The sequence below is a fragment of the Gossypium raimondii genome, chromosome 7 (assembly GCF_025698545.1).
Source record: "Gossypium raimondii isolate GPD5lz chromosome 7, ASM2569854v1, whole genome shotgun sequence".
Classification (NCBI taxonomy): Eukaryota; Viridiplantae; Streptophyta; class Magnoliopsida; order Malvales; family Malvaceae; genus Gossypium; species Gossypium raimondii.
This window is the reverse complement of record NC_068571.1, coordinates 27,118,261-27,144,987: the sequence shown is the minus strand read 5'-3', so window position 1 is coordinate 27,144,987 and position 26,727 is coordinate 27,118,261. Positions and strand designations below refer to the sequence as shown.

The 26,727-nt window shown below is 34.1% G+C and overlaps 1 non-coding gene and 1 pseudogene across 1 annotated transcript; both read right to left on the bottom strand.

Moving 5' to 3' along the window:
- Positions 1–1,064: 1,064 nt before the first annotated feature.
- LOC128042533 (calpain-type cysteine protease DEK1-like) lies at positions 1,065–25,804 on the bottom strand (annotated as a pseudogene).
- LOC128042784 (small nucleolar RNA R71) lies at positions 17,740–17,846 on the bottom strand. Its single transcript, XR_008198295.1, has one exon. It is a non-coding gene; the product is annotated as a small nucleolar RNA R71 (small nucleolar RNA).
- Positions 25,805–26,727: the final 923 nt, after the last annotated feature.

Here is a 26,727-nt window from a genome sequence, read left to right as displayed (position 1 = left end):
TTATAAAATCCCAGAATTGTTTAGTGCACATATTCGAATATTTTTCTCTACATCTAAAAAATTCTCTAAAGAATTAACAGTTCAACCCTCGACTTCATAACACTCAAACCATCATAATTTAAGATTATCTGAATGAAACATTACTATAAACAATAAATTCTTCTCTGGCTAAGGCTGAAGTAGATACCTGACTTGACTGAACAAATTTGATGTTTTCCTGTAATAACTTCATCATTGGCAATATAACTATTGAGAAATTCCTAATAAATCATCTGTCAAAACATGATTGAAAAACCCATATCATCAGATTCCAGGTATATTAGTTAATTCACAGAGTTTTGCTAAAATTCATGATATCCATAACATATTCTAAATGTTGTTTCTTGCACATCTGCATCTGTAACTCTCAACTGATAATAGTTCTGATTACTTTGAACTAACTTTTTATTGCTCCATCTGCCTAGCATACCAGAGTTCTACATTCCATTCATGAAAAGCTTCAAACAATATCATTTTAATAAAAGTCTGATAGATGCTATTATGAAAATGAATTTAACCCATAATAAGATTTTCCCAACTATCTCTAATTTGGTTGATATATCCATGTATTATATATTTCAAAATCTAAATTTCTCATTCTAACTATCCATCTGCTTGTGCCATGGCTCTATGAAATTTACTTTAGAATCTAAAGATAAATTCAGATACATACATCTCAACTATCTTTTCGAGTGGTTAATCAATTCTGACTAGAACAAATTGAATCGACTTTATCAAGCTGATAGTAATTATTCAAATCAAGCTTTTCTTCCTATCGTCAAAAATAATCCAGACATAAAATCTATTGTAACTCACTCTTAATCCATTCAAAAATCATGAAAAACCGTAATAGTTCATACAAAACCTGATACCCAACTTTGACTTTTTGACATATTTCGATATCATTGGAGTACTGAGAACTGTTATGTGATGCTAAACTTGGTCTTCCACTGTTTACACGCTTATCACTATTTATCCATTCTTGAAAGTTAGAAGTTGGACACATAAGAAGACTATTCCAAACATTAGAGACCCGGTTCAACACTATTATCACATTTCAAACTTGAGCCACAACCATCAAATGAACTAAAAGAACTTTTTTTGCTCCTTCCTATGAAAACTTTCCCTTAGACGGATCACGGAACTCTACAAGACATCTTTTCAGGCAGCTAACGGGTTTGTAACTAAAAAATGGTGAGAAATTGTCTCACCTAATAAGACAGATACTACAACTTCATAACTAATACAATGCTCCAAGTACCAATAATGCACTCCGAAGCAAATGCGAAAAACCTGTGTAGTTCCAACAACATCAAGTGCAACAACACAACTTTAAAAAAAAGAGTGAAACCTATTCAAGCATGCTCCCATGTTCCAATCAAGAATTATAACTGCAACAGATGTAATAGCCCCAAGCCAATGAGCATCCTTTGCATTCAAACCATATAGGATAGAGTAGACAAGAAGAACGACAAGGGAGCTAAGGTAAAGAGGTCCAAGATGTGAAGCCTTACTAAACTCCCTAGGGCATTACTCATTTGGGTCTTGTGATTCTGGTAAACAAAACACAGGACTTGTTTCTATACTATTAGAGTATGCAAATTTATAAGCCATCCGGACATACTCGTCCACATCCAAGCCATTTCCATTAAAGATCAAGCGACATATAAAGAGTATATTGATTGCTAAGACAATTGCTGCTACATCAAAGAAAAATCTAGAAGGACAATATCGCTCAGATGCACTGGAACCAGTTGTGACATAAACAACACAAAATTCATATGCACAAAGTAGAGCAACAACTAGTAGAAATAGAAAAGCAACAACACTTGAACTTTGACATCGAGTCCACCACCAAAGCATAATTGACTAGAATGCCAATAATAGAGCAATGTCGACAATTATTACAGCGAGGCTAACAATTTCTCTGCCTAATATTATGATTAGCTAGCATCCCTATATGATAAGCACCATAGCTAGAGATAAAACAATCGCCATGCCACTATAGATAAAAGAGTACATAGCATACTCAGTTGAGGTCCTTGTAAAATACTCGGGCACAATGGCTACATTCAGGTCTATTTTACATTTCGAACACTACCACGCTGACTACTAAAGTCATCGGTGGTCTCATATTTTTCTGTTTCATTCTATCTTTGTCAGAAAACCCCAATAGTCGTGGAAATAACTACTCAGTTCTTTCATTACCTGAGTCCAATCAAAGAAAATTACAAAACCAAAAAATTCCATTGCATTGTCAAGTATTTTAATCTCATTAATCAATCCCTCTCTAAAACAAGTACATAATTCCTTTTCAAGTAATACCATCTTATTAACATACATACCAAGCTGAACTACTCTCACCCAAAATCTATAACCGATTGTTTCCCAGCTTCAATCCAAGAATTTTTTTTCTAAATATTGTTTGCTAACATAATTTTTTCGGAAATCAATTCAAAAGAAATCATACTCCATTATTTAGATACCATAGTAGTTAAAGTCGATTACCAGTGAGTAACCTCTTCTTTTAACAGTGATGCCGCACATCTCAGATAATCTTCGAAAAAAATGATATTTCAGCTAAAACACTCTGTATTCGCTAACCAATTCTCAGCTCTGGCCAAATTATTACTCATTTTACTGTTAAACTCTTCTACTTCACACTTGCAAAAGTAATCAACATAAATCTTGTGAATATTCTGTCGTATGACTTTGTGGATGAGGGGGTAGGGTTTGTAAAGCCACAAAAGTAATTCTCATAAACACATAAAACATATCATTCATTATTATTGGAATTTGTTCAGTTGGAAGACATCTTTTGTCTATAATAGAAACAAAATTACTTTAAGTCAGGCGACATCACACTATCATATGTTATAAAATGACATGTATTTATAGACTCCATACATGCTATGCTCAGTTTGAGAATCAAATAAATCATAGCTCTGATACCACTAAATGTAACACCCTTAACCCATCTTTGTCATCAGATTGGGGTTACGGAGTGTTACATACAAATCAGGACATTTATTATCAAACAAAAACAAAAATATAAAATAAATGATAATATTCAATACCTTATAAAAATTAGGGTAAAAATACACTTACGGGTCTTAAATAGAGCTTATGGGGCCTTAAAAATAGTTTGGGAAAAATCCAGGACTAATTTGAATAAAGAAAATGAAAAACATTAAATATTTTGGAAACAGGGGTCACACGGGTGTATGGCCAGGCTGTGTGGAATAGCCCAGGTCGTGTGGCTTCACACACGTCTGTGTGGCCAAACCGTGTACTAACTGTGACCGTGTAGAAAATCATGCACCTAAAAATTAATAATACATATAGTCGTGTGTGTCACATGGCCATATGGACAGCCCATGCCGTGTGCACCTTAAAAAGCTTCTAAAACCAGGCAAACTTTCATCTAACACTTACACCATGTTTGTTTCAATAGAATTCCTATGTAGTTACGTCAAAATTCTAAGGGGACCACCATTCCATTGTTTGGTTCAAATCATCCCACAGAATGGTAAAAAACATTAAATGGTTATTCCTGCTCAATTCGATAAAAACACTGAATGGTTATTCAACACTCAGCCCTTGTAATGGCTATTCAGCAAATATAAGGAATCACTTAAAAAAATTTGTTACCAGCATACCCCTCAAAATAATTCCTGTGCAATTTCTGCACAAAATAATTTGTATGTTTAAATTTCTTATGCAAAGTTTTCCCTTTGCTTTAATTAGAAAGGTTTAGTAATTGGCTAGTAATAGTATCCTATTTTATTCTCTTTTTATGAATTACTTGTTTATTTGGTTGCTTGTGTAGGATCCTCTAGGCATTCACTAAAGGTTTTTCTTGTTTTCCTTTTTTTTTTTTTTGGTTCTTCAAGTGTGGGGATGATTTTTTGGGTGTCATTTCTGGTTAATTATATTTTTCTCTTTTGATGGAGAATAGTTTAAGGCTAGTCAAATTTTCCTTCTTGATTGGTTTCTTGATTTTAATGAAACCAAAATTTTAAGCTAATTTTATATTGCTTGGCATCATATTATTTCAAATTTTTTAAGGCGGAAGATAAAGTGGGTAAGCTCCTTTTTAGATATAAAGAGAGACAAAAGATGGTAGAAGAGATTCATAGATTAGAAGAATAACTTTTTCTCATACAGATTATCATAGGTTGGATCTGAGGGACCTACGACGATGGTTATTTATGTTAAAATGAAAATGATACAGATTCATGTGCTGGAAAAATTGAGGGATTTTGACTTTGTAAGGACTTTTTGGTTGCTAAAATGACATTTCTCATTTTGGATGTCCTTTTAATAATATCTTTCATTTTTTTATATAATAAGAGCTATTTTAACTTCATAATCATTTGCTCTTTTCATTCATTTAATTATTTACTTCAACTTTCAAAACAAACCTTACATTTATAACATGCCTTTATGAAGTGATATTAACCTTTTCTATGTTTCTTTGCCAATTTCATGTAGTGAAATCACACAGCCCATATTGTTAGAGAACTGCTATTGTTTGCTTAAAAATTCACCCCACACCAAGAAAATATCCATGTGATCCAAGTACACCAACAAAAGAACGACTGTAATAATTAGGGTGTCAGTTCTACTTTTTTTTTAGTTATGCTTCTTGCACCTCCAAATGTATATGACTTCTATTCTTAAATTATTCTTTCTTTTAGTGACCAATTTGGCTATGGCTTTATAATAGGCTTAAGGCTTTATCCTTTGCTGTCTGCAGGGATTAATGACTTGTGTAGTTTTTCTCTCAATATATTTATCCTTCGTGTCAATGTCGTATTTTGTATTGCTTTCGTAGATGTTCTTTCTGTGTTATGTTTGTGTCATACGATCGTATTGTACCAAAAGTTGCCAAGTATAACATCTAATCGTTGCATAGGCAGTGTCTGTGTATGTTTATGATACAGAATTGGCCTTAAGTTGTTGATTATTAGTTAATTATTCATGTCAATATGAAGTTGATTTGGCAAAGGCAATCTTGGATTACGCTTACCACAATATCTATAAATCGAAATCCTAGCAAATCTAACAGTTTCTCCAGTGATAACTACTACAACCTTTTGTTGAGGTTTGACTCATCTGGCCCACTTTAATGGTCACGGATTTGGTCCAGTGCAAGCAGACCCTTTCATTTTCTAAACTTTATTATTTTCCTTTCTTTTGCACTCCAAGCGTTTAGTCTCTTCCACCATATTAGTTCTTTCAACCATAATCTTGAAAACATTTTCTAGAACTCCTAATATCGCTTGGGACAGACAATGCATCATCCCTAACCTCTTGGTTTTCGCCTTCAAAAGTAGATGCAATCATGATGTCAGTCTTCTTATGGTTAGACACAATTCCTTGAGAAACAAATGACTCAAATTGGGTAGCTCGAAGCTGAGCCCCATGATTCCTCATTCTACAATTGTTAATTATGTATCCTATGGTCTTAAATTTGATCTACAATTTCAGAAAATATAATCACTAGCTAACTTCATTCAATTTTTAGTTTCCTATCTTACAGTTTCAAAGAAAAATTAAATACTAACTATTTCAGTTCTATGTCTACAGTAATACACCTCAAGTGTTTACTTATAACTTAACAACATCTTTTCTATGGCAACCGGCATCAGAGTCTCGGATCTGATTTTCTTTTGAGAATATCATTTTTAAACTTCTCTGTGGCTTATTTTTCTCAATTTCCTATTTTTCATGTATGCATGCAGACTTACTTAAGTAGATTTAAAAACTCAATCTGAGGTTTTAAACCAAGGCTCCTATACCACTAAATGTAACCTCCCAAACCTAGCCTAGACATTATTGCTAGATTGAGAAGGTTACATTAGCCACCAAAATGGCTAAGCTAACTTACGTTACTTTTTAAGACTTTAAATAAATTCATTTTAGAGAAAATCATAGTTGTACTTTGAGTTAGCTTAAAAACATTCATTCATTAGGTCGTGTATGCTTAGGATTCATTTTATTGTTGAGAGTGTTGTTTTAGAAAAATCGTTTGCTTGTGTCTCTTCTTTAAAAAAAAAACTCAAAGTTAAACTAATGCAGTGGAAAAAACCATTTTCAAGTCATTTTGGAAAATTAGTTGCCTTATCGATTTGTTTTCCAAAAATATTTCCTTTGCAATGTAGTGGAAACTAGGTAACAGTATCAAATTTTACTTAAGCCTGATATCATGCATTATCCGGTTATTATGCTTGAGTAATTCATCCATGCAAAAGTCCCCAAAAGAAAAGTTACCAAGCCAAAAACCAGAGATAATTAACAATTACAAGTCAAAACCGATAAAGACTTAATAATACTTAATTAAATAATAATCCGAGGCTTAGGTTGATTCTCCGAATGCCGAGTCTGGTCTTAATTTTGAGGTTTACCTGAAAAGTTAAACATTATTGGGGGTGAGCTTATGAAAAGCTCAGTGACTGAAATAATTATTTAAACGGGCAAAAACATCAAATACAGTGAAACATATTAGCATAAACAGAAGAAAATAGAACCATCATAGGAATTTCATGCCATTACATAGCCATTATCAAATTGTTGTCAAACGATGTATGAGCATAGGTCATCATTCATTCGAGTAACAATCATTAATTTCGATATCATTCAATACAACAAAATACAATGCGTAGCATAAATCAACAACATTCGAATTTGTCGTGCACATGATTCAATGCAAAAAGGTTCCTACCCATACCATCCGCTACACAGCACAAGTTCCCCAGAACTCGTCTGCCAAACTCCAAAACATTATGAGCATAGCTCGATGTGGTAAAACCATCGAATAATCAATGATGCAGAAAATCTGTTGGATATCAAATAGTGCAATACAATCGCCAATATCATATAATATGCGATAAAATCGCCAATCCCCTCGGTACTCCAGGTGCAGTACACTGACTACAAATAATGCAGACTTAATATGCCATCGGTACTCCACGGAACTCCCCCGTCAACCACAAAATCCCAACCCAATGCATATGCAATATGTCACACAATCTCATACATAATCATATCTCAATACTTTTCACATTCATTTGACATGCTCAGCATGTCCTCAATAATCACATATTTTTAGTAAATGGAAACAGTGTTCTGATCTTTCAAATTACCATTGTGTTGGTATCAATCAATATCGTTCAATTTCACATACTTTATGGATTTTCATTGTGCATAAATAGCACCCATTTCAGTACAGAATATAACAAATATCCCATGCATTTAAATCATACATAATCCCAATATCTCAACACACTATATCATTTAGTCAAACATTCTCATATCTCAAAACTCAAATATGCGATTAGAAACTCAGTTAAACATTCATACTCTCGAACTAGCAATTTTGCCAACATGTCAATCTCATAAGGCTCGAAACATACCTGGTTCGGCCACTCATAAAATCAATAATTTGGCTATTAGGCCAATCCAATCAGTAAGCTAATTTATCAAATATAACATGATATTTAACATTTTCAAGCAATTTTATGAGTTTAAGACCCACACCTTATTTTTCTCTTCCTCGTAGCACACTAGCGAATCTTCCAATTTTCCTTAATAATTCCTTAAACGAACTTAAACCAAAATTCAGTATAAATACAATAAATTTACGATTAAACCAGACCTCAAACACCCACTAATGAGTTCGAACCAATCATTTGAATTATAACTATTTTATGAATCCAAACTAGTTAGATTCCTTACACTGTATCGATGCAAACCATACGTACAATTGTTCTTCGCCTTTATGGTTGATTTGGGGCATTTGGGTCAATACCTAATTCAATAATATACTGTAAAATTATTAGCTAATTAATTCTTAAATTCCTTAATTTAATCAATTCATAACCTTTACCCAACAACTATGTCGAAATAACAAACTAGTTAACCTTAATTGCACTTACGTTTCACGATTTGTGGGATCCGAATGTCCAATCGATCAAGAACATTTTTCTCTAATTGAAATGAGTTTAAAAGCTGATTAGGAGGATTCAATAACTGAAATTAATGCTGAAAAATATAGGCAAGAACCAAGAAAAAAAACAGCCCCCTTTCTTGCATAAAGTCGCACGCACCACCACCCTTAGTGGCCAAAATTGGAGCTGAATTTTAAAATGATTTGAGATCTCATTAAATTTTGGAAAAATACTTTTGAAATCATTTAAAATCCCCTAAATTCCAGATCTAGAAGCTTTTGTTTTTAATTGAAAAAATTAATCAACAAATTGAACAGACAAGAGACCTTACCCAAACTAGTCGATAGAAACGGCAATGACACTTTCTAGGAAATGTTCGGGATCGATCTTGAAGTTGAAGATTTCAGATTTGGGGCCGGTTTTAATGAGAAAAAATGATAGAAATATGGTGGAGAATATGTTAAGAAATCTTGTGGCAAAAAAAAAAGAAAGAGATGGTAAAACTAGGTGTAGGCGACGACAACAATGGAGGAAAGGAAAAAAATAAAATCAAAGAGAATGAGAGGGGGAGAGGAACGACTAGGGAAACGAGAAGGAGAATTAAAGGTTGATTATTAGTGAAAAATTAATATTTCTACCTAGGTTAACTAGGCTTGGATGGCCCACACATTAAAACAAGAGGTTTTTGTAAAAAAAATTATTTGCATGAGAATGGGATTAAAGTTAGGACCTCAAGGATAAATTCTCTAATGTTTAACCATCAAACTAATGTACTAGGGTTTAAGGAAAAATTTGCAAAATAATATAATGATGTGAGAGAAGGTATTTGAACTTGCGTTTCATGAAACGTTACACTAACACTTAACCAACAAACGAATACCTCATTTATTTCCTAAAAATGCATAGATAATTTTTAAAAAAATTAAGGCATGATCACTTTCTCTCGATTCACAAACCAGATTCTACTAACCCTTGAGTTTTGGTATGTTACAGGATGTTAGCTACACGTTGCTGCTCATATGAGCTGTGGAGAATCCGCAACAAATGCAGGACCTCAACCATCGGTAGGACATCCAGGACCAGAACCTGAAACATATAATCCCTAATGACATGTCATTTGTATCCTAACTGTTCACAAGGTTCAAATAGGTCTCTTTCCATATCCTTATCTGTGACCTTCATGTTCACATTAGCACTTCAATATTTTTCCATGAAATTTACATTTTCCATACTTAACTTTAGTTCCTTTTTGATATAATATCTCATATAACCATTCATGAAATTTACATGTTCTAAAATTCCCAGTTTAATATTCAATTAACTGTAAATAAATAATAATCAATTCACTTACCTTAATTATTCAATAGCAATTAACAATTTTACCATTAATGAATGATTCAATATACGAACTTACCTCAATTGAAACAATTACTAAAATAGAGTCAACAACTAGTCCGAAACTCTAACTTTTCCTCGATTTTAAATTCGATTATGGTGTTTCTTGATCTAAATAATAATTCAACCCAATTTATACATTTCCATCACTCTAACAAGTATTTTTATGCAATTAAACCATTCTATTATCAATTTACAAATTTTCCCCAACATTCTAACTAGTAGTTTTATACAATTTAGTCCCTAAACTCGTAACTTGCAAATTTACCATTTTTAGCTAAAATTCATGTTAGCCGATTGTTACCTAGTCTCATAATGGCCCATATTTATCATCAATTCACAATATTTTCCTTGAATTTTATCATATTCATAAATAAATCCTTCATGACTTAAAATCATCAAAATTACTAAACAAAAATACTTGTATTTAACTACCAACTTTAATAACCTATCAGTTAAAATTAAAAACACCTTAAACTTATTCATGGAGAGTCCTTAAACTTTTAATAGTATCACAAATTGACCCCAGAACTAGCTAGACTAAGTTTATACAAGCTTAAAACATAAAAATTACCGAAAATGAGGTTAGAATCACTCACATGCAAGCTTAATTGAAATTGTCGAGTATCAAGCTTCTTCTATGGTTTCCTTCTTTCTGAATTTCAATGATAAGAAATTAAAGTAGATGATAGTGATTTAGCTTTATTTTTTAATGTTAATTTATTATTTAATTACCCTTTTCCTTATAACTATTAACTTAATTCTAATCAAAACATGTCTATAATTTTCCACCAACCATCTATATGGTTTATTTATCCACTAAGTCCACTACCTTACTATAACATAACTATTTAATCCATTTTACTAATAGAAACCCACTTTTGTAACCTTTATGATTTAGTCCTTTTATTTAATTAACTATCTACACATTAAAATTTCTTAACCAAAATTTAATATTATCCCAATAATGCTCCGTAGATATTTAAAAAAATATTTACAGGCTCGGTTTATAGAATTGAGGTCCAAATACCTCATTTTCTAAACTCACTTGACTTTAGGGCACACCACTTAAACTTAGTTATTCATTCAAATAACAGAATTTACCGTATCAAAATAAAATATAATTCAGTATTTGACTCATAAATACTAAATAATAATATTTAAGGACACACTCGTCAGATTTGTGGCTCCGAAACCACTGCTTCTAACACCACTGAGAAACGAGCTGTTACAACTAGTCAATTCGAGCTTATTTCCTGTGTATAATGTGGGGATTGCTATTCTTTTGAGAATTGTCTATCAAATTCTGAGTTAGTTTATTATGTAAGAAATCAATACAAAAATAGAAGTGGACAAGGACCACAATCCAATTTCTATAACCCTTCATAGGGAAACCATCCAAACTTTTCTTGGAATAATCAAGGAAATAAACCGAACAACAACACGAAAATAGAAGTAGACAAGGACCACAGTCTAATTTTTATAACCCTTCATGGGGAAACCATTGAAAATTTTCTTAAAATGACCAAGAAAATGAACTGAACAACAATTACATGCAACATAGACCAAGTCAATCCCAAGGCTTCAATCAACAAGTTTCAAAACCACAACAAGCTGAGTCAGATAACAGTTTGGAAAACTTGTTGAAGGCATACACGGCGAAGAATGACGTCTTAATCCAAAGCCACGCAACATTGAAAATTTTGGAGAACCAAATGGGTTAGTTAGCTACAGAGCTTCGTAATAGACCGCAAGGAGCCTTGCCAAGTGATACAGATAATCCATGGAATATGGGTAAGAAACATTGCAAGGTAGTTGCTTTACGAAATGGTAAGACTTTGTAACCCAAGGAAGCTATGGTAGAAGATGAACTTATCGAGAAGGAGGAAAAACAACCAACAGTTGAAATTCCTACACCAGAAGAGCTAGAGTTTACAAAGTCTGTTTAGGTAAAATCTAAACTAGTGAATTCTGATAAGCTAACATCTTCTTTAGATGCAGATTTATCTTTTCAGAAAAGTTTTTCAGTCCAACCCAAAGTTTCATCACCTTCGTATCCTCAAAAATTCTAACCAAATAAGTAGAAACAAGAGGTGCAATTCAAGAAGTTTTTGGATGTTGTAAAGCAACTTCACATCAATATCTCGTTGGTGGAGGCTTTAGAACAAATGTCCTACTATGTCAAGTTCATGAAGGACATTTTGTCCAAGAAGAAGAGACTTAGTGAGTGTGAGACTGTAGCACTAACGATGAAGTGCAGTGCATTCTTAGAGAACAAGCTACCTCCGAAACTAAAGGACCCTGGAAGATTTACTATACCCTGTAATATCAGAGAGTTTTACTATAGCAAAACTTTATGCGACTTAGGAGCAAGCATCAGCTTGATGCCCAAATCTATTTTCAAGTTGTAAGGAATAGGTGAAGTAAGGCCCACAACTGTGACACTCCAATTGGCAGATCGATCTTTAGCATACCCCGAAGGAAAGATCGAAAATGTTTTGGTAAGAGTGGATAAGTTTATTTTTCTTGCTCATTTCGTTGTCTTAGATTTTGAAGCAGCTAAGAAAGTGTCGATCATCCTGGGGAGACATTTCCTAACCACGATGAGAGTTCAAGATGATCAGGTAACATTTAATGTTCTTAAAGCAATGAAATTTCTTGATTTGATGGAGGAATGTTCAGTGATGGAGGAGTTAGAAACCTTAGTTTCTATGAAATGGGAAAACAATTTTGTAGAAGACCCATCGAAGAACACCTTAGGGTCTAAACCATTGGAAGATGAAAAATGTAATTAAAACATGGCTTTGATGGAATTCAATTCGAGAAACTATGTTCAACCAGCATGGTTTGAACCATTAGAGTTAGAAGTTCGAGAATACATGCAACTGAAGTTGTCAATCGAAGAACCACCCAAACTCAAACTTAAGGTACTTCCTTCCCATTTAAAATATGTTTATTTGGGTGACTATTCTACTTTGCCTGTGATTGTTTTAGTAGAACTAATAGAACACCAAGAGGAGCAGCTGATCAAAGTTTTAAAGAAATTTAAAAAGGCGGCTGGCTAAACCATAGATGATATTCGAGGAATAAGCCTTTATTTCTGTATGCATAAAATTATCTTAGAGGAGAGTGAGCGAGCTAGAATTGATGGGCAAAAGAGACTCAATCCAATCATGAAAGAGGTAGTTCAAAAGGAAGTTATCAAATGGTTAGATGCGGGAATTATCTACCTCATCTCATATAGTTTATGGCTAAGTTTGGTACAATGTGTACCAAAGAAAGGTGGAATCACGATTGTTCAGAATTAATGAAACGAGTTAATACCAACGAGAATGATCACGGGTTGGCAGGTAACAAATATTATTGTTTCTTCGATGGATATTCGGGATACAACCAAATAGTTGTAGCCCTAGAAGACCAACACAAAACAACTTTTACTTGCCCATACGATACATTTTCCTTTAGGGGAATGCCTTTCGGTTTATGTAATGTACTTTCCACATTTCAACGATGCATGATGGCAATATTTATGATATGGTTAAAAATTTTGTTGACGTTTTCATGTATGATTTTTCTATTTTTTGTAATACTTTTGGTTTTTACCAAAGTTTTATCATAGATTTTTCAAAAATTTCCAAGCCTTTGTGTTCCTTATTAGAAAAAGATGCAATTTTTTAGTTTAACAAAGTATGTTTGGAAGCTTTTGAGGAATTAAAAGGTCAGTTAATCTCAGCCCCAATAATTGTTACACCTGATTGGAACTCACCATTCGAGTTGATTGTGACGCAAGCGATTTTGCTGTTGGAGCTGTGATGGGTCAAAGAAGTAACAAAGTGTTTTATCCTATCTACCATGCAAGCAAAAATTTGAGAGGAGCCAAACTTAATTACACAGTAACTAAAAATGAACTCTTTGTTATAGTTTTTGCTTTTGACAAGTTCCATTCTTATCCCGTAGGTACGAAAGTTACAGTATTTACTGATCATGTGGTCATTAAATAGTTACTCACAAAGAAGGATGCTAAACTGAGGCTGATTCGATGGATACTTTTACTTCAACAATTTGAATTTTGAGATCCAACACAGAAAAGGCGTTGAAAATCAAGTAGTTGATCATCTGTCGAGATTAGAACAAAATGAGGTAACCAATTTTCTTGTTCCAATTAATGAGAATTTTCCAGATTAGCATATCTTCGTAGTAAGTCGAATTCATGAAATACCTTGGTTTGTTGATTATGCAAATTATTTAACATGTGGAATAATTACTCGGGAAATGACATACCAACAAAGGAAGAAATTTCTTCACGATATTCGATATTATTTTTGGTAGGATCCATTTTTATTTAACCAATTTGCAGATAACATAATTAGGAAGTGCATAGCTGGAAGTGAAATTGATGAGATCTTATATCACTTCCATTCACCTCTAAGTGGGGGACACTTTGGTGGTTTCTGCATTGCAACAAATATCTTACAAGCAGGATTCTTTTGGCCTATAGTGTTCAAGGATGCGTATGCATTTGTGAAAAATTGTGGTAGGTGCTAGAGGACCGAAAACATATCAAGGAGGAACGAAATGCCCTTGACAAACATTTTAGAGGTAAATTATTTGACATATGGGCCATTTATTTTCTACTCTCGTTTCCTTCTTCTTATGGCAACTGTAAACGAAAAAATATTTAGGATTTTTCCTATGTAATTTATCTCCTTTTTACTTAAATCCGTTGTTAAAACTAAGTAATTGTTTAATAAATTAATGAAATATGTGAAAATATGAAATTAGGACATAGAAATTATTAAAATGTGATTTTATGCTTTATTATATAGTTTTCATGCAATAAATGGCTTATTTTATATTAATTTGAATATATTATATTTTTTAAGACATAAAGTGGGCCATGCATTATTAAATTAAATAATAAAATATAAAAATTATATTTAATAATTCATTTTAAAATATTTCATTAATAATTTGGGTTTTAATTAATTAATTAAATTGGATAAATTTAATTCTTTGGTCCTCTAATTTGTTGATTTATTTTGGACAGGTCTGATAGCTTTGCTGGATTACAAAACCGTCCAAATTGGAGACCAAGTCAACCCAAAATTTGGCTGCACATGGCTGTCTATTTAAACCATTCTTTGGCTTAATTGCAAAAGGTCCTTAAAGAGTTGAAGAAATTAGAGATTTACCTGAAGATTTGCACTTGACCGAGTCTCAGTCCTTAGTTGTTGTGGCACTCAAATTGACAAAAAACCAAGGAAAAATCAGCTCAACTTGCTTAATTTATGGCCGGCCACCCATAGAAGATTCTCCAAAAGATGAAAACTCCTATTTTTAGTAAACTATCCCCCTCTCCTCACCTATAAATAAGACCCTCTCATTCCTTCATTTATCATCCCTCAATCATCCCTCAAGCATTATTCTCTTTTTTCTCCAAATTCCCTTAGGTTTTTCCATTCCCACGCCTAGCATCATCTCTTCATAGAGACTTTAGCAATTAAGCCTCTTAAAGAACCCTTGGTCAGCCACCTTGGAGAGCCATCAGCAAATGAACGAAGGAGCCTCATCAGTTAGAGTCTTGGGTGACAGCCACTCTGAATTGGGTTTAATCTTTCTTTTCTTTAGTTTAATAGAAAGATGTTTGCTATGTGTTCTTTGTTCTTGTTTACAAAAATGATAACTTAATTTTATTTAAGCTAGGATGATTATTTTGATTACATAATATTTATTTGATTCATGCTTATAATGTTTGTGCCTCAATCGATCATGTTTTCAATTAAAATCAAGTCGGTATTTTGTTCATACGTGATTGAAATGTACCTAAATTAGCTGAGCGATCCTGACCAGACGACGACTAATGGACACATAATTGAAATGTGCATGCTCAATATAGATCCTGACTCGATTAAATTGTAGGTTGCATAACAACTCTGACCAAGCTCTGTTATCTGTATAGTTTTTAGATTCGTGTGATTAAATTGTTTCAAACCTGACACGTCCTTCTTACCTCACACGAATGTTAAGAAACCCTTAGTAAATACTGATCAGTAAAATGCGGAAGTAAAGGACTCCAAAAGGACCTAATGTGGTTTCCAAACTCATGAAAGATTGAGTTGCCATGGAATGTTTTTCCGAATGTTATTAAGCATGTTGATAATTAATTGAGTTTAATTAAAGTAATTGTCCTAGTTTATTTATGTTATAATTGTTGCAAATTGTGTTTAATTTTACTAAAATCTATTTCATTCATATAGTTTGCATACTTAGGATAATTTGCATCAAGGATCATTGCATTTAGTTTAATATATTTTAATCACCACTTCTCAATTATATTGTGTTTTTATTTACCAAATTGTTAATATAATTTTAAAAATTAAGTGACTTAGCACAAATACAATCCATGTGGAGACGATAACTCGATACTTACTTATTACTTGATAACGACTGTGTACACTTGCACAAACGTACGCGTTACAGTAACAGATATATCCTAGTAGCTGTGGATTACTTATCCAAGTGGGTGAAGTTGAAGTTGAAGCATACCTAACAAATGATGCTAAGGTTGTCATGTGATTCTTACATAAGCATGTGTTTACACGGTTTGGGACTCCTAGAGCTATAATTAGCGATGAAGGATCTCACTTTGTAAATAAATGGCTTAAGTGGTTGCCTGACAAGTACAATATGAAACAAAGGATTGCCACTGTCTATCATCTACGGTCAAATGGGGAAGTTGAATGGGCAAATCGTGAGATCAAAGGTATCCTTGAGAAAGTAGTGCGTCCTAATAGAAAAGATTTGTCTTGAAGGCTCAATGATACTCTATGGGCCTATTGAACTATTTTTAAGCCACCGTTAGGAATGACTCCTTATCGGTTAGTCTTTGGAAAGGCATACCATTTGCCACTTGAGTTGGAGAATAAAGCTCACTGGGCTTTGAAACAATTAAATTTGGATCTTAAGCAAGTCGGTGAGAGAATTATGTTACAACTTGACTAGATTGAGGAGTTGAGGTTATTTTCATACGAGAATGCCAAGATGTACAAAGAAACGAGTAAAAGATGGCTTGACAATCGTATACAACCTCGGGAATTCAGAGAAGGTCAAAAAGTGTTGTTGTTTAATTCGAGGCTAAGGTTATTTCCTAAGAAGCTCAACTCTTGATGGGCTGGACCATTTATTATTCATAAATTTTATCTGTATGGAGCTGTAGAATTGTACAACAACAATGGAGGTACGTTTAAAGTTAATGGTCAATGTCTCAAACACTATTGGGATGGTGAAATTGAGCGAGTTGAAACTTCGTTCAATTTAATAGACCATTGAATTTAATTAGTACATTAAATTAATTCTGTCTAAGGAGATTGGAAATTAAGCAGGACCCTTTGTGACCCCTCCAACCTTTCCTAGGAATTAAGTTAATGTAATTTTTCGAGAAGAAATTTCCTAAGTAATCTAATTTTTTTAATTTTTTATTCTCATTTGCAAATTTTAATTTTAGTTGTTTATTTTTTTAATTAGAGGGTCAATTTGGCCCAAGTACTAATCAGTTTATTTTTACTTTAGTTTAAGTTTTTTCAATACAACAAACAATTACAGTTGGGCTTGAGGCCTAGAGCAGTAAAGAAGAGGAAATTACCCATCAATTTTCGTTCATATTCTCCCAAAACCCTAGAATTTTGCCACCATCTTTTATGCTTATCACCCAAGTAACCTCTTGTAGCTAAATTTTAGCTAAGTTTTACCCTAATCTACTACTATATAAACCCCTCTGTACTATCAAAATTTTCAAAACCATTTAAGCAATTATCTTTAACCCTAGCCACCCACCTTTCTTCTCTTAGTCATCGGCCTCAAATCTTGAAAATTTTCCCTAAATTTTCCCTTTTGTCGCAAGTCTCTCCTTTCGCTGCGGTAAAATCTTCACCGGAGTAATGAAGCTGATCATGTACGAAATCCTATCCTCATTGCCGATGATAGGGATCGATGCATCAGACAATATGCTGTGCCACTTTTCAGTGAGTTAAATCCAAGAATTAGAAGGCCAGATATTAGGGCATCCCAGTTTGAATTGAAACCAGTAATGTTTCAAATGCTACAAACAGTGGGCCAATTTAGTGGTATGCCCACGAAAGATCCACATCTCCACCTTCGATTATTTATGGAGGTGAGTGATTCATTCAAGGTAGTCGGTGTGATTGAAGACGCACTGAGGTTGAAGTTGTTTCCATACTAGTTGCGAGATCGAGCACGAGCATGGCTCAATTCATTGCCACCAAGTTCCATATCTACATGGCAGGAATTAGCAGAGAGATTTTTGGTTAAGTATTTCCCACCTAGCAAAAACGCTAAGTTAAGGAACGAGATCACAACTTTCCAACAATTGGATGACGAGTCTTTGTATGAGGCTTGGGAGCAATTCAAGGAGTTACTTTGTAAGTGCCCTCATCATGGGATTCCACATTGTATCCAGTTGTAGACATTCTATAATGGTCTTAATACAAATACAAGATTGATGGTAGATGCTTCCGCGAATGGTGCAATTTTGTCTAAGTCTTATAATGAGGCTTATGAGATCATCGAGAGGATCTCGAGTAATAACTATCAATGGCCAACAAATCAAATAGCTTTAGGAATACGTGTAGCCGGAGTTCATGAAGTTGACGCCCTCACTTCGTTATCAGCTCAGGTATCGTTTATTTCCTCTATGATAAAACAATTAACCGCTAATAATACTAATAATTCTGCAGCTCAACCACTAAGTCATTTTGAAGTAGTTTCCTGTGTGTACTGTGGAGAAGGTCATTCTTTTGAGAATTGTCCATCAAATCCTGAGTCAGTGTACTATGTGGGGAACCAATATCAAAATAAGAGTGGACAAGGACTCCAGTCCAACTTCTACAATCCTTCATGGTGTAATCATCCTAACTTTTCTTGGAAAAACCAGGGAAATGGATCGAATAACAACTTATTGCAGCAAACACCCAACCAATCTCAAGGGTTTAATCAGCAAGCTCCAAAACCACCTCAAGCTGAGGCACCAAACAGTTTGGAGAACTTGTTGAAAGCGTACATTGCAAAGAATGACGCTTTGATCCAAAGCCAAGCAACAACACTAAAAAAATTGGAAAACCAAATGGGTCAGTTAGCTACGGAGGTACGTAATAGACAGCAAGGAACCTTGCTGAGCGATACTGAGAATCCAAGAAATTTGGGTAAAGAACATATCAAGGCAGTGGCATTGCAAAGTGGTAAAATTCTAGAACCTCGATTGATTGATGTCGAAGATAAGCCCGTTGAGAAGAATCAACTAGCTATTGAAGTTCCTACACCAAAATAATCAGAATCTGCAAAGTCTGACAAGGTAAACCTTAACTTAGTGAATTCATATATTTTAACATCTTCTTTGGATACAGATTTACCTACTCAGAAAAGTTTTCCGATTCAACCGAAAGTTTCATCACCTCCATATCCGTATAGATTACAACAGAACAACCAGAAATATGAGGTGTAATTCAAGAAATTTTTGGATGTTCTGAAGCAGTTACACATCAATATTATGTGAAGTTTATGAACGATATACTGTTGCCTTGAAAATGGGGTGCAGTGCGTTCCTGCAGAACAAACTGCCACCGAAATTGAAAGACCCAGGAAGTTTTACTATACCCTATAACATTGGTGAATCTTACTGTGGTACAGCTTTGTGTGACTTACGAGCGAGTATCAATTTGATGCCTAAGTCTATTTTCAAGATGTTAGGGATAGGTGAAGTAAGACCTACAACTGTGACGCTTCAGCTAGCAGATTGATCTTTAGCATATCCCGAAGGAAAGATCGAGGTGTTGGAACGTTGGCACCCCTACGGCGCAGCAAAAAATTAAAACATTCGGCGATCCTAACCATGGATCCATGTGTGAGGAATGAATCGGGGTGAAATAAAGGTTTCGAAATTATCGAATCTTTATTCTAAGTAGACAGCAACGCCTCAGCAACGAGTAATCTGATCTACTATCGAACCAAGCCGCAATCTATCGTGACTCAGACCTCTACGTAATCCACCCAGTTGATAATGAATGGAAGGAATCCCCAAAACTGTTTTGGAAAAAAAATTTTCTTTGACGGCTGCTAGACCCCGAGCAAAGAAAAAATGGGATTTTTAGATTGATTTTTAGGATTTCTAGAAATAAAATAAATATAACTATGTTTTAAACCGAAAATTATAATTACATTAATTATAATAATGATTTCCGTAAACTATATGTTTATTTGAATTTATATACTGACCAAATTCATGTTCTCATTATGCGTACAACAACCTTGTACATAATGTGTTCGATATTTGATTATCCAATTAAATTAATTCTATAATTAATTTAATTCAAGCGACAATCAAACACAGTACCAACTATGTTTTATTCCGTTCATTTCAACTATAGGGTGTGACCTTGTAGGTTCTTGTAACGTTAGCAGTAAAACTAGAATGATTCCAATGTTACAAACAATGAGTGGCACCTAGCAATGCATCATTGCTACCTAAGTCACAAGAAATCATGATTCAACATAACCTTTTTATGATTAACCTTTCATTCAGTAATCCTTAAGTCCTTTATCTCTGGATTGGACACAAGTCATGGAATAGTCACACTTGCATAGTCCATTCCATATTCCTTGATATCTTAAGTAGACTATGATATACAAATAAGTATGACATCTCATATCAGCTTATTTGAGCATGGCCATGCATTTCTAGTCTCACTCAATCAAGTGGCCTAAGATATTACTCCCATTATGTATGAGGGACTTATCCTATATCGATCAACCATATCCCTCAACATAGATCGTGGTATATCCAACATCGGCCTTTATAGAACAACCGATTCACGATTGTACGTTTGATCGTATCAAAATATACAACTCACGATGTTGGGATTATGATGATCTCAAGTCGAGGATCATATACATATTAATCACTATGAGTAATGTTGTGACAATTACATAATAATCCAAGAAACATACTCATAATGGGTCAGCCCAATATGTTGTTCTCTAACACACATATTCATGTATCGATTTTGACATTTCATATCAATGACAACTCTTTATCATCAATCAAATACATGTTAGTCTTAATGCATTATTGTTGTCCTATCCAACAATAATACTTAACTAAGGACCTTTTAAGAATAATCATATTACTCTCAGGACATTATTATAAAACAATTTATTTATACACACAGAAAAGAAACTGAAATAATAATGGTAACGCCTTATATTAATAAACATGATAAATCAAGTAGGTTATTACAACCATCTCATGATTGATCTTTGGGCATACTCTAACATGAGGATGTTTTAGTAATAGTCGATAAATTTATTTTTCCTGTTGATTTCATTTTCTTAGATTTTGAAGCAGACAAGGAAGTTTTGATCATCCTTGGGAGACCTTTCTTAGCCATGGAAAGAACATTAATTGATGTGCAGAAATGAGAACTCACCATGCGAGTTGAAAATGATGAGGTAACCCTTAACATTCTTAAAGCGATGAAATTTCTCAATCCAACAGAGGAGTGTTCAGTTATGGAAAAGATAGAAAACTTGGTTTCTATGGAAAGCAATTTTAAAGAAGATCTATTGGAGAAAGTATTAGATCATGACCTTTTGCAAGATGAAGAAGGCGAAGAAAACATGGCTTTGATGGAAGCCAATCTGGGAAATTTTATTCAATCCACATGGTTTGAACCGTTGGAGTTGGAAGTCAGAGAATTTGTGCAACCCAAGTTGTCAATTGAAGAACCACCTAAACTCAAACTAAAGATACTTTCTTCTCATTTGAAATACATTTATTTAGGTGATTGTTCTACTTTACCTGTGATTATTTCAGCGGATCTGACGAAAGATCAAGAGGGGCAACTAATTATTGTTCTAAAGAAATTTAAGAAAGCAATTGGTTGGACCATAGCTGATATTCGAGTTATAAGTACTTCTTTTTGCATGCATAAAATCATTTTAGAAGAAGGTGAAAGAGTTCAAATTGATGGGCAAAGGAGGGTCAATCTTATTATGAAAGAAGTTGTGAAAAAAGAAGTGATCAAATGGTTAGATGCAGGAATCATCTATCATATTTCAGATAGTTCGTGGGTAAGTCCGGTGCAGTGTGTGCCGAAGAAAGGTGGAATCACAATTGTTGAAAATGAGCGTAATGAGTTAATTCCAACAAGAACTATTACCGGTTGGAGAATCTATATTGATTACTGAAAGTTTAACAAAACCACTCAAAAGGACCATTTTCTGTTGCCTTTTATGGATCAAATGTTAGATCGACTGGCAGGTAATGAATTCTATTGTTTTTTAGATGGCTATTCAGGATATAACCAAATAGTTGTAGCCTTGGAGGACCAAGATAAAAAAACCTTTACTTTTCCATACGGTACATTTGCTTTTAGGCGAATGCCTTTTGGTTTATACAATGCACTTACAACTTTTCAACGATGCATGATGGCAATATTTACTGATATGGTTGAAAATTTTGTTGAGGTTTTCATGGATGATTTTTCTATTTTTGGTAACACTTATGATATTTGTTTGAGTAATTTGGCTAAGGTACTAAAGAGATGCAAAGAGACGAATCTTGTCCTTAATTGGGAAAAATGTCTTTTTATGGTCAATGAAGGGATTGCCTTTGGTCATAAGATCTCAAAAAAAAGAATTAAAGTCGATAAAGCAAAGTTGGATGTAATTGAAAGATTATCGGCCCCAATGAATGTGAAAGGAGTCAGAAGTTTCTTAGGCCATGCCGATTTTTATCAAAGGTTTATCAAAGATTTCTCAAAAATTTCTGAACCATTGTGTTTGTTGATAGAGAAAGATACATTGTTTGATTTCAACAAAGCATGTTTGGAAGCTCTTGAAGATCTAAAGAAGCGGTTAATCTCAGCCCCAATAATCGTTACACCTGATTGGAACTCACCTTTTGGGTTGATATGCAATGCAAGTCACTATGTCATTGGAGCTATGATGGGACAAAGAAAAAATAAGATGTTTCACCCTACTTACTATGCAAGTAGAACTTTGACGGGAGCCCAACGTAATTATACGGTAACCAAAAAGGAACTCTTCATTATAGTTTTTACTTTTGACAAATTCCGCTCATATCTTATAGGTACCGAAGTTACAGTATTTACTGACCATGCTGCCATTAAATACTTGCTCACGAAGAAAGATGCAAAACCAAGGCTAATTCGTTGGATACTTTTACTCCAAGAATTTTACCTTGAGATCCAAGACAGAAAAAGTGTCAAAAATCAAATAGCTGATCATCTTTCGAGGTTGGAGCAAGACGAAGTAACTCAGTCATGTGTGCTTATCAACAAGAATTTCCCAAATGAACACTTATTTGAGGTAAATCGAATTCATGAAATACCCTGGTTTGCTGATTTTGCCAATTATCTTGCATGTGAAATAATTCCTCAAGAAATGACATACCAACAAAGGAAAAAATTCCTTCAGGATAGTCGGTATTATCTTTGGGAGGATCCACTTTTGTTTAAACAATGTGCAAACAATATAATCCGAAAGTGTGTAGCTGAAAGCGAGATTGCTGAGATCTTGTATCATCGCCATTCATCTCCAAGTGGGGGACACTTTGGTGGTTCACGTATTGCAGCAAAGGTTTTGCAAGCAAGTTTCTTTTGGCCTACACTATTTAAAGATACTTATGCTTATGTGAAGAACTGTGATAAATGCCAAAGGACTGGAAATATATCAAGGAGGAATGAGATGCCTTTGACAAACATTTTGGAGATTGAATTGTTCGACGTATAGGGCATTGACTTCTTTGGCCCGTTTCCTTCTTCGTATGGGAACAAATACATTTTAGTTGCTATGGACTATGTATCCAAGTAGGTTGAAGCTGAAGCATACCCTACAAATGATGCTAAGGTAGTCATGCGATTCCTACATAAGCATGCGTTTACACGATTTGGGACACCAAGAGCTATTATTAGTGATGAAGGTTCTCACTTTGTGAACAAATGGCTTAAGTGGTTGCTTGAAAAATATGATGTGAAGCACAAGATTGCTACTGCCTATCACCTCCAGTCTAATGGGAAACTTGAAAGAGTGAATCACGAAATCAAAGGTATCCTTAAAAAGGTAGTACACCCTAGCAGAAAAGATTGGTCTAGAAGGCTCGATGATGCATTATGGGCCTATCAAACGGCATTTAAGAATCCGTTAGGAATGACTCCTTATCAGTTAGTCTTTGGAAAGGCATGTCATTTGCCATTAGAGTTGAAGAATAAATCTCACTAGGCTTTGAAGCAGTTGAACTTTGATCTTAAGCAAGTCGGTGAGAGAAGGATGCTACAACTTGAGAGAAGAATGCCAAAATGTGTAAATAAAGATCAAAGAGATGGCATGATAGTCATATACAACCTCGCGAGTTTAAAGAAGGTCAAAAAGTTTTGTTGTTTAATTCAAGGTTGAAGTTATTTCTTGGGAAGATTAAATCCTGATGGAAAAGTCCTTATACCATCCACCAAGTTTATCCTTATGGAGCTATTGAATAATACAAGATTACAGAGGTACGTTTAAAGTTAATGGTCAACATCTCAAACACTATTCGGATGGTGAAGTTGAGCGAGTTGAATCCTCGCTCAAATTAACAGACCTTTAATTTTTTATGAACTTATTTTGTAAATAAATAAAGAATTAGAACTTATTTTCTTAACTTATTACATTTAATCAATTCTGTCTAAGGAGATTGTAACTTAAGCGGGACTGCTGTGACCCCTCCAACCTTTCCTGGGAATTAATTTAATGTAATTTGTTACGAAGAAATTTTCTAATTAAGAATTAAATTTTTATTTTCATTTGTTCTATTTAAATTTTAAATTTTTATGTTAATAAAGGGGGTCAAATTTGGCCCAAGTACTAATCAATTTTTTTTAGTAAGATACAGTCTGAGTTTGAGGTCCAAGACAACAAAAAGGAGGGAAAAATCCATGCCTTGTCGTCACACCCATTGCTTGCCACCCAAGTAACCCTAATGTAGCTAAATTTTTTCTACATGTTGCCCTAATTTTTCCCTATATAAACTTCTCTCCATTCTACTAATTTTCATATCCCTCAAAGCAATTTGCTTACACCCTAAAAATTCCTAAATCTCCCTTTTGTTCCATCAACCTCAAATCCCGAAAGAAACCATGGTTCTCTTCCCTTTTTCCTGAAATTCCCTATTTTCGTTGCAAAGAGATTGCCGAAGCACTGTCGTTGCTATCGCACGTCGTTATTGCTGTCGCACTATCTTTGCAGACGCAAGATTTCTGCCGTAGCAAGTTCTACCCACTTTGCAAATTTCTCTTTTCTCGTTTGTGCAGAAACTTTGCCGAATTTTTGATAAAAGATACCATGTCTCGCAAAAGAACCAGATCTTCAAAGACTACTCCTGAAAACCCGATTTTGATCGATAAAGAAGTGAAAGAGAGATTTGATTCAATCTTCAAGCATCAACCTATGATGCCGGAAAAAGGTTTTGACTTGAAGAGTAATGGTTTGATGGTTGTTCCTATACCAATTAGAAAGAAAATTAATGCTCTCAAGTGGGAACGATTTTGTGATGCTCGTTCACTTCCCAATGATGAACTAGTTCAAGAATTCTATGCTAGTTTGACTACGCAAGATGCTACTGAAGTCATCATTCGAAAGAAATAGGTACCTCTTACTTCTAAGTCCATTAATGATTTGTTTAATTTACCTGATGTTGAAGAAGATGAGTACTACCCTATGATGAACAATATCAATTGGGATTTTCTTTAACAAGTGCTTGATGTTGTGACAAATCCAGGATCCCAATGGACTATACGAAAGTATGGGAGCCATTCTTGTCGAAGAGAATACTTAAAACCAGTAGTAAAGGTATGGTTTTATTTCGTTCGCTACAGTTTTATGCCTATCTCACATAGTTCCACCATCTCGATGGAACGGATGCTTTTGTTATATGCAATTTTGACAGAAAATTCCATTAATGTTGGGAAAATTACCCTCAAGGAGATTCACGATTGTGCTAAAAAGAAGGCAGGAAGTGCTTATTTCCTATCATTAATCACTTCACTTTGCTTAAAGGCCCGTGTTAAAACACAAACAAATCTGAAGAGGCGATATGTTCAAGGATGCATTACAAATTATGATCTTAAAATATTAGTAGAGAGGGTGCATGAACTGAATCAAAGCGAGCAAGAAAAGCCAACTGAGCCGGATACAGAGGAGTCAACAGATGGAACTGAAACTGAAGCTAATTCAATCACAGAGACTGAAGAGGAAGAATCTGATAAGGAACCGAACATTCCTGAACCAAGGGTTGAGCCAAAAAAAGAACCAGTCAAGCTAAGTGTTGAACCTGAATGTACAACTCCCATGCCGACTTCTGCAAGTACTTCAAGGAAATTGGAGTTGTCAATTTTGAAGGATATGTGCAAGTTCATACACAATCAACAACAAACTTACTTGAAATATGCAAAAATTAGAGATGACTCAATTTGAAATACTTTTAAGAATATCTCTAATACTTTTGTTCCTGAGTTCCCAGATGCTATCTTTGAGACATGGACGGAAGATACTGATGTTGCAAGCACAGATGGAGCTAAAGAAGACAAGAGGAATAAGTCAAAAAAATAAAATGGGGGATTTTTGCTCTGTTATTTATTTAATTATTTTTAAGTCTTTAAGAATTTATTTCTTTCGTAATTAGGATTTAATTTCTGCAGAATAAAACATAGCAAGTGTGAACAAACTTAACACTTCTTTAGAAATAATAAGACTAAGTGATATGGTAATGGGAATGAACATGTCTAGAATTAGGTTATTAGGGAAGACTTGGTATTTAAGCAGTCTTAATGACTCACCTCTCTTTCTTTACAACCCTATTTGGTGTTTTGTTTTCATTCATTGCCTTGTTCTTGCAATGTGGACATTGCTTCTTTTTAAAGGGGGTAAGGCAAATAAATTGCTCTAAATTTTAAATTTTTTTCAAGTATGCTTCAATTATTTCTTTCATAAGTATGTTTTAATAAATGAATGTTTAGAGATATTTTTGTTACTAAGATAGTTTGTATGCAATTATGAATGATGATTTTATCTAAGTGAAAGTATGTTATCATGAAGAATGGAATGCTTGTATGATTTAGCCTTAGTAATGTTTTCCATGAAAACTTAGTTTCTTTTGATATTAGACATGCATGAAGGTTTATATCTTTAGAATTGACTTTGTAACTTTCTTGAGGCAAAATCCTAGGGAACATAAAAATCTAAAATGATATAGGCACTATTTCTTTGGACCGTT